General features: G+C 52.2%; 1 protein-coding gene across 1 annotated transcript in view; it reads right to left on the bottom strand.

The window, feature by feature from the left end:
* The window catches only part of LOC307083761 (phosphatase and actin regulator 3-like), a gene marked incomplete at its 5' end in the record, with an annotated part of 24738 nt that overhangs the window by 3346 nt on the left and 11392 nt on the right, over positions 1-10000 (bottom strand). The gene's annotated exons all lie outside the window — the stretch shown is intronic.

The following is a 10000-nucleotide window of genomic DNA, read 5'->3' as shown; positions in this document are numbered from 1 at the left end:
AAGGATGCTGGTCGCTCGGGTCTCCGCTCTGCTCTGCTCTACTCTGCCTCGCAACCGGCGGGGTGGTGCGATCTCGTGCGGGCTCCCTCCCATCTCCACATGAATCATTAGTAAAGGGGGCGGCGCCTCGGAGGAGATCCCCCTGCTCAGAGCGAGACTGGTGCAGTTTCAAATGTAGGGGAGACGGCACGGCAACACAAAAAAATAAAAAGAATCGGATGATGCACAGCTTAGTGTAAGCTATATGAGATAAAAGAGATGCATGCAAATGGTTGGTGTTTCATCGACTGCATTTGTGAGAGGGTTTCACTGCGTTGTCGGATGTGCTACCAAGATACTAATGCTTATTCTGTAGGCTCTTTGGATTCTACGAATCTTTCACTAATAGGATTTGTAGGATAACATTCAGTAAACATTCAACAACAAAGCGAATAATGGTTGTAGCCTAGTTAGCTATTATTATACTGCAATATGTATATAAATAGAAATACACAGACAGAGAGATAAATAATATATAGAGAGAGGGGGAGAGAGAGAGGTATATAGATAAATATAGATGGAGAGACAGACAGACGATAGATAGATGGACAGACAGACAGACAGACAGACAGATAGACAGAGAGACAGATAGATAGATAGATAGATAGATAGATAGGTAGATCGATAGATAGATAGATAGATAGATAGATAGATAGAATCTCGGCCATCTGGTTAATCGAGGAGTGTTGATGGAGACTGGCGGTGAATCAGAGGAACAGCAGGGGAAACAGCACAGAAGACCAGGAACCAGACTGTATCTTTCCATCGAGCTGTCATCTGCCTGTCTGTCTGTCTGTCTGTCTGTCTGTCTGTCTGTCTGTCTGTCTGTCTATCTGTCTGTCTGTCTGTCTGTCTGTCCTGCTCCGTGCCGTCAGGTCAGCCAGCGCGTGCCAGCTGGTACGATGAGGCGTGTTAATGTCGGACATTAACACGCCTCTATTAATTTAGTTGTATTCATTAATGTCAACAGTCCCAGCGGCTCCGACCGCCCCGAGCAGGCGACAGGTGTGTGGAGAGACGGGTTAACAGGAGAGGGAACAGGGAACCAATCCCCGTCTGTGTCTGAAGCGCTGAGCCGGGCTGTGTGGTAGGTCAGAGTCACTGGCTTTGGCCTTTTAAATGTTCAAAGGTTTTTGTGATTACTGCGCAAGAAAATTAAGATTTGAACTGAGTTCAAGTCTTCACATTTGGTTCAGATCAAAACAATGAAGCGCTCTCTCTCTCTCTCTGTGAGCCATGGGGGCCCCCCGGTCGATGGGACATACATACCGCTCATCGACCGCTCTAATGGCCATGGAAACATCTGGTCAGAGAGGGAGATCAATGTGGCCGTGCACGGCAATAGACGCGGCCACAGTCAACACCGTTTGACCCCACAGTGCCCCCCACCCCCGGCGCTGACCCCCACCAAACCCAACGTCAGCTCCGTCTCTGGAAAACCATTCCTCTTCCAGGACCCGGAGCACTCGAACCTAAGCCGAAGCATCCTGCAGACATTTGAGCACTCTCCTTCCGATCCACTCAGTCCGATATGGAAGTCAGAGTACAACGAAGAGAAAGGGCTCCTCTGACGCTGGTGGGCCGTCAGGGCGATGTGCACAGAGGGAACAGAGGGCTAATGGGGGGTGTCAGGGCCCGGTTGGAGTGCAGGGAGGCTGGGATGAGTCAGCGGAGCCGGGGGGGGGGGGGGGGGGGGGGGGGGGGGGGGGGGAGCGTCTTGGCTAATGCCCAGCGAGCTGGTGCCTAATGCCCAGCGCGGCCCCAGAAGGGCCCCCAGGAAGTTGCCAGGTTCGATTAAAGCCTCGTGTCTGGAAGCCTGAGCCACCGGAAGTGGGTTTGTGTGGCTGATAAAGTGAGGATATGACCTGGATACCGAACCCGCTGTCTGGTTCTGAGACGGTGTGGCGTGATGGTCGGTGCACGCGGTTCAGTAAAGCGTGGCGGAAAGAGAATGAGAGGTGGGTGTTTCTGTGGTGGGGCCACAACGTACACACAGACAACACTTGTGCATTCGTGATGAATGAATCGTAGGTCATTGATGGGGAAGCGAACTGCAGCAAGCGAGTTGGATCAATCCAAATGATAGATGGGGACGAGTCCACGATCAGTTCATATTGACAAGGTCCCTCGCCCAGCAATGTTTCCCGTGAATCATAATCCCATAGACGTTTTTCCCAAAATGGTACAAAACTGAAGATTTTCGTTTCTCTTACGAAGCTTTCTGCACGGCCATCCTTGTTGGTTGTTGAGCAGAACCTTCCCCCCGGTCCAGAGCCGCGCTGGGTTTATCGACCGGCCCAACTGGAGCCCATTCACACGCTTTAGGACACGAAACACTGGCTTTATCTTTAGAGAACGCAAAATCAATCTTCAGTCGCTCTACTGTTGTGGCTTCTTGAGCGGCTGTACCCTTTATGGCGGGGGGCACGTCTGGCTCGGCTGGGTCTCACCGGGCGGGGGGGTCCCCGGGGGGGACCCCGAGGGGGGGGACTGCTTCAAACAGAAGCGGCTAGCTAAAGAACCCTGGAGGGTTAGCCCGCTGAAGCTACGGCTTTGATATCAACGCTGGCAGATAATGGAGAGGGCAAATAGATTAGAGGCTGATTTAAAGACATCCATAAATACGATATGCTTGTTATTCAAAATAAAATACATGTCAGTAATTAAGCGAAGTAAGTTAACTGTATAAGTGCCCATAAGTACTTTCTGTCATACTGACAATGCTCTGTGGACTACTACTCATGTTTTGTAAAGACAGTGATGCTCTCTTCCTAAAGAGCCCTGCCCTTTCCGAAGATCACCCAATGAACATTGATTTAATCAGCCAATGGAAATGTGTGTCGGTTAGGTAACACGCCAACACTAACCCATTTACAGAGTTCCATGACTCGCCCCTATCTCCTAACTGGGAGCAGGGACAGGGATCAATGCCCTAACTGGGACCAGGGGGCGGGGATCAATGCCCTAACTGGGACCGGGGACAGGGATCAATGCCCTAACTGGGACCAGGGGGCGGGGATCAATGCCTGGACTGGTCAACGTCCCACCAGGAACAAACCAACCAAAGGGATCCACCGCAGGAACCTCACTCTGAGGGGGGGCTATTGATACGTGACACGCCACCATCAGCCCCTACCAGCCGTCATCATCATCATCACCATCATCATCACCCTCGTAGGAAATCAGACACGCAGCGGGTATTTTTAAACCGGGAGCCGCGACCGGGAGAGCGAGTGGGAACGTGGAACCATTGTGAGGCGCTGACGTGCGGACCGGGAGGAGGAGGAAGGCTTCAGGAATCCTCCGAGGAGATAATAGGACCACACGCCAAGTTAATAAGTGCATGTGGCGGAGGGACGAGGCGCACTGACAACGTGTAATTCGGTTCCGGAGCCGTTTATAGCTACTGTATTCTACTGTATGCAGCCTGCGACACCCACCAGGTCTCGGGGGGGGGGGGGGGGGGATGAGCCGGCCTCATGATTGGGCGGATGCCCGCGTGTGACGTGACAGTTCAGAGGCGGTATGCTAATAGCGGGAGGGTCAGGAGGGGTGGGGAGGCCACAGAGACAAGCTGCAGGTTCCATTAACGCTTTGCTGTCTGGGGTTCATAAGGAACGTCTTATCTCATTCCAGTCTATTGTATTTGTGTAGCCCTTGTCACAGGTACAGCCTCAAAGGGCTTAGCAGGCGGTGTATGGATGACCCCCCCTGGCCTAGTCCAGTGGTTCTCAGGAGCGCAATGGGTGCCATCATTGAAATACATCCACGTGTTATCTACTGATCACCAAACAAGCTTAGACAACGTTGTTGTTGTTGTTGAACCTTGGCTTTTAAACCGCCCCTCCACTAGACTGAACTAACTAAATGGTGGGAATTCCTATTCGATTGTTCATTAGTAAATGATCTATCTTCACCGAAAAGTATAACGTGAGTCAGGATAAATTATAATGAGAAGATAGGCCAATTAAAATATAATTACATCTAGTCAGAAAGATTCTTATGGAGATTGAGTCCTTTATTAATCAAAGTAGAAGACAAGAGTTTAAATTAAATTAGCGATACACACGCGTCACATGGAACTCAACGACTGATGTGACCAGCGAGAGGAGGCCGGGCGCGGCCCACTGCGGACAATAGCGTTGTTGAATGCTGTAATGTCGTCTCCGCTGGCTCGCCCAAGGAGACGACAGACGTGGGGGTGGGCTGGAGGCAGCCGTTAATATTTCATTTGGGTCAGAAATGGATTATAAAACTAGGGAGTACTGAGTGTTCCCCGCAGTCCCGGCAAGGAACAGAATCTACACACACCCAATCTCAAACCGAAAACCAACAGCTCTGGTTGCCTGGCAACTGGTTCTGCCCCGGCCGCGGCGGCCGCAGCGGAGTAGCTCAGGGGGTTCACACGACTGAAGAGTCACGAGTCACATCACAAATGGTGGCCGTACAGACCACCGGGACGGCCCTCCACATGCACATCTCAGGAACTAAAGATTCTGAATTCATGTGACATAAATGAAGTCATTGGTTAACTTGCCTAACAAAACCGTCGGTGAAAACGCGCTCTACACTTGGGTTGATCAATTCTTGTTGTTCTTGTTAAAGCAAACTGAGTTGTTTTGGAGAGTAAACACAATGAACTGATGGTAAATAAAGAAGCGATCCCTTTATGCGGATGACGCACAAACACACACACACACAAACACACACACACACACACACACAACTACTCGATCCTCATATTACATCCCGCTGCCAAATGCTGAGCACACCTTACGACGCCGGGTTTATTAATAGAGCGTCTTCGAGAGAGGAACAGCTGCGTGGACGTGCTGTCTATATGTGTGTGTGTTTCTGTGTGTGTGTGTCTGTGTGCGTGTGAGTGTGCGTGCGTGCGTGTGTATGTGTGTGTCTGTGTGTGTGTGTGTGTGTGTGTGTGTGTGTGTGTCTGCGTGTATATGCGTATGTGTGTGTGCGTCTGCGTGTCAGTGAGAGTGTGTGTGTGGTCGAGTGTGTTGGAAGCTTCTCCTGTATGCTGGTCCCCCCACCCCCTGTTCAATTCCACCCCCCAGGATTCCCCCCGTCAGCAGAAAGGGGAAATAAGGAACGTTTGGCCCCAAAGTGATGGGGTAGTTATGGTGCTCAGGAGCTGAGTGAGTCTCTCTCTCTCTCTCTCTCTCTCTCTCTCTCTCTCCAACATGTTAATATACTGTCTTTCCTGACCACTGAAATACATACTTCACATGCATAATCATGCAAAACAAAGAGTACTTTGTATTCAATGTGTACACTTGTAACCATAGAACCATGGTCCATCACAATCCCTGATGCAATCAAGGGAGTCTGTTTGGGAAGTAATCGGAGCCTACTTATGTGAGCATTGAGTAATCATCATTTAGTCAAGGCTTTTATCCAAAGTGACTATCTAAACAGAATTCACAGCATCTACAAACTCAGTGAGAGTCAATGTGGGAAAAAGCCCAAAAGTCTGCTTTGGATGAAACCATTTGAGGGTAGCCGGGGGTCAGGTACACTGCGCAGAACGGGGACCAGACTGCACCACCACACTATTAACACACACAAGCACTTCTTTAATAACCCTGTTGACTAAAAACTAGCTCTGCACCCTGCAGGAAGCCTCCCTTCATCAGTGGCCTTACACAACGACCAGCCCCTCCCCAACCGGGGGGGTCAGCAGAGCGCCGGCGGACCACACAGGGAACACAGTCAGAGGTCAGCTGCAGGACTTAAGCACTCAGAGACACTCTGCAGGGAGAACACTGGAGGAGGAGGAGGAGGAGGAGGAGGAGGAGAGGAGAAGAGAGGAGAGGAGAGGAGGAGGAGGAGAGGAGAGGAGAGGAGAGGAGAGGAGAGGAGAGGAGGAGGAGGAGGAGGAGGAGAGGAGAGGAGAGGAGAGGAGGGGAGGAGGAGGAGGGGGAGGAGGAGAGGAGAGGAGAGGAGAGGAGGAGGAGAGGAGAGGAGAGGAGAGGAGAGGAGAGGAGAGGAGGAGGAGGAGGAGAAGAGGAGGAGGAGAGGAGAGGAGAGGAGGAGGAGGAGGAGAGGAGGAGGAGGAGAGGAGAGGAGAGGAGAGGAGGAGGAGGAGGAGAAGGAGAAGAGAGGAGGGGGAGGAGGAGGAGGGGGAGGAGGAGGAGGAGGAGGAGGAGGAGAGGAGAGGAGAGGAGAGGAGGAGGAGGAGGAGGAGGAGAGGAGAGAGAGGGGGAAGAGGAGGAGGAGGAGGAGGAGGAGAGGAGAGGAGAGGAGAGGAGGAGGAGGACAGGAGAGGAGGAGGAGGAGGAGGAGGAGGAGGAGGAGAGGAGAGGAGAGGAGGGGGAGGAGAAGGAGGAGGAGAGGAGGAGAAGGAGGGGGGGAGGAGAGGAGGAGGAGAGGAGGGGGAGGAGGAGGAGAGGAGAGGAGAGGAGGAGGAGAGAGGAGGGGGCGGAGGAGGAGGAGAGGAGAGGAGGGGGAGGAGGAGAGGAGGAGGAGAGGAGAGGAGGAGGAGGAGGGGGAGGAGAAGAAGGAGGAGGGGGAGGAGAGGAGGGGGAGGAGAAGGAGGAGGAGAGGAGGAGAAGGAGGGGGGGAGGAGAGGAGGAGGAGAGGAGGGGGAGGAGGAGAGAGGAGAGGAGAGGAGGAGGAGAGAGGAGGGGGCGAAGGAGGAGGAGAGGAGAGGAGGGGGAGGAGGAGAGGAGGAGGAGAGGAGAGGAGGGAGGAGGAGGGGGAGGAGAAGAAGGAGGAGGGGGAGGAGAGGAGGGGGAGGAGAAGGAGGAGGAGAGGAGGAGAAGGAGGAGGGGGAGGAGAGGAGGGGGAGGAGAAGGAGGAGGAGAGGAGGAGAAGGAGGGGAGGAGGAGGAGAAGGAGGGGGGATATAGGAGGGTGGTAGACAAAAGAGGCGGTAAGGGGGAGTAAGAGGAGGAGAAGGAGAAAGAGAGGGATGAGAGGTAGAAGAAGTGGAAATGAGGGAAGGAGGAGTGGATGAGGAGGGGAGGGGGGAGGAGAGGGGGTACACAAGGAGACGAGGAGGAGGAAAAGCAATCTCTCCATCAGTGGGGGGGCCGGGCTGAGGAAGGGGAACGGGGAACTGGGAGGGGGGGACCCACTGTGACGCAAGTAGGAGCATTGATTATAGCTCTGCCGCTAGTATTAGAGAGAGAGAGAGAGAGAGAGAGAGAGGAGAGAGAGAGAGAGAGAGAGAGAGAGAGACAGAGACAGAGAGAGAGAGACAGAGAGAGAGAGAGAGAGACAGAGAGAGAGAGAGACAGAGAGAGAGAGAGAGAGAGAGAGAGAGAGAGAGACAGAGAGAGAAGAGAGAGAGAGAGAGAGAGAGACAGAGAGAGAGAGAGAGAGAGTCAGGAGCTAAATTTGGAAACAGAGGGTTCCCTTCCCCGCATTCTGCTGCAGCGTTCCACCTCTCCCCGGCCGTGTGGATCGATGGGATGAGGCGCCTCGCTCCGGGCGTCTATTTATACCACTGCGGAGCAGGGATGGAAGATTCCCAAACAGCAGCGAGAGGAGCGTTCGATCCACACGGCCGCGCGGGAACGGAGCGCTAGCGTTTAACGCCGACGTATGGAACCACGGAGCGTCCTCTCCGGGGGACAACGCTCCGCTGGGATCCTTTAGTGTTATTGTTGTTCTTGTGTAAATCAATATGGTCACCGCAACAACAACAACACACACAGTATACATTTATTCGACATTTGAAGTATGCATACAGATTCAGAAATACATCTATTTATGTATAAACAACAACCTTGTGATCTGCTCTAGTATATGAACATATTAAATTGGGATTGCTAGAATTAAGAGAAATACAAAACTTAATTTAATCAATTATTCAAATATAGCATTGGCTAAATTCTTAGCTGGCCGTCAACCTGAAGCATAATATGTGCAAAACACATGGGGACACCTTAACTAAGGGAAGCCTGTGAAGTGAGAATGTGAATGCATAATGTGTAGCTATATATAGCATATAGCTGTATATAGCTATAAACAGCTATATACAGCTATATGGGGCTGTGTATAGTGCAGCATGTGGTGCCTCCATCAGCAGCCTTATTGAAACTAATTGAGGCTGGTGACATTAATCTGCGATCATTAACAACGATGTTGTCATTAACAACATCGTTGTTAATGATCGTCACACGCAGCGGCAGAGAATGTACTGGATGTTTTCATTCATTTTGTTCTTGAACAAAATGATTTGCAATAAATCCTCATGTCGTAACTATTCAGGAAACTAATTATCGGCTGCTGTGGGCACTGTAGAAGAGTTCAGTGTGTGTGTGTGCGTGTGCGTGTGCGTGTGTGTGTGTGTGTGTGTGTGTGTGTGTGTGTGTGTGTGTGTGTGTGTGTGTGTGTGTGTGTGTGTGTTTGTGTGTGTGTGTGTGTGTAGGCGTGTTCTACTCAATCGACAAAAGTTAGAACACTGAGACTTTTCCTCTTAAGTGAAACAGCGTTACCTTGCGGTACGCCCCCACAATGTGCCATGAACCCCAGACACACACAGACACACACAGACACACACAGACACACACAAACTTAAACACACACACACAGAATGTTCCAGCGATATGCAAATCCAAACTCATATTCCCTGTGATGCTGTACACATGTACGAGTCTTCAGTGTGTTTTGTACAAATGCTGGTACAGAGCATAATGAGAGAGAGAGAGAGAGAGAGAGAGATAAAAAGACAGAAATAGATCAGAGACAGATGGGGGGGAGAGAGAGTGTGAGGGAGAGAGAAGATAGAGAGAGGTTGGAGATGGAGAAAGAGAGACAAAGAAGGACAGACAGCGAGAGAGACAGGTGAGACTGAAATAGAGGCACAGAGACAAAGAAGGAGATAGAGGTGAGATGGAGGTGAGAGAGAAAGGCTAGAAAAAGAGAGAGAAACAGGGAGAAACAGAGGGCTAGACCGGACGACGCAATTCAGAGAGTGAGCAAGAGTTTGAGAAGGACAGACGGAGCGAGTGAAGGAGAGCGAAGGAGACAGAGAGAGGAACAGAACCGACAGGTGGGCGGTGCAGGCTCGGCTGGCCAGAGGGTCGTGTTCTCTTCAAGACTGTGGACCAACCCTGAGGACACAGGAGCCGGGGATCTGCTGCAGCACACGGCCCTGTGGCGGGCAAACCCCCAGCCCCAGCTGCTCAGGGCCTGGGGGTCCGGGGGTACGGAGGGGTATGGAGGGGTATGGGGGAGTATGGAGGGGAATGGAGGGGTATAGAGGGGTATGGAGGGGTATAGAGGGGTATGGAGGGGTATAGAGGGGTATGGAGGGGTATAGAGGGGTATGGAGGGGTATAGAGGGGTATGGAGGGGTATAGAGGGGTATGGAGGGGTATGGGGGAGTATGGAGGGGAATGGAGGGGTATAGAGGGGTATGGAGGGGTATAGAGGGGTATGGAGGGGTATAGAGGGGTATGGAGGGGTATAGAGGGGTATGGAGGGGTATGGAGGGGTATAGAGGGGTATGGAGGGGTATGGAGGGGTGTAGAGGGGTGTAGAGGGGTATAGAGGGGTATGGGGGGGTATAGAGGGGTATGGAGGGGTATGGAGGGGTATAGAGGGGTATGGAGGGGTGTAGAGGGGTATGGAGGGGTATGGAGGGGTATAGAGGGGTATGGAGGGGTATGGAGGGGTATAGAGGGGTATAGAGGGGTATAGAGGGGTATGGGGGGGTATAGAGGGGTATGGAGGGGTATGGAGGGGTATCGAGGGGTATGGAGGGGTGTAGAGGGGTATAGAGGGGTATGGAGGGGTATCGAGGGGTATGGAGGGGTATAGAGGGGTATAGAGGGGTATGGAGGGGTATGGAGGGGTATGGAGGGGTATGGAGGGGTATAGAGGGGTATGGAGGGGTATGGAGGGGTATGGAGGGGTATGGAGGGGTATGGAGGGGTATAGAGGGGTATAGAGGGGTATGGAGGGGTATAGAGGGGTATGGAGGGGTATAGAGGGGT

The sequence above is a fragment of the Pollachius pollachius genome, assembly GCF_949987615.1.
Source record: "Pollachius pollachius genome assembly, chromosome: 12".
Classification (NCBI taxonomy): domain Eukaryota; kingdom Metazoa; phylum Chordata; class Actinopteri; order Gadiformes; family Gadidae; genus Pollachius; species Pollachius pollachius.
Note: the sequence above shows the minus strand (reverse complement) of the source record. Positions and strands in the feature narration are given on the sequence as shown.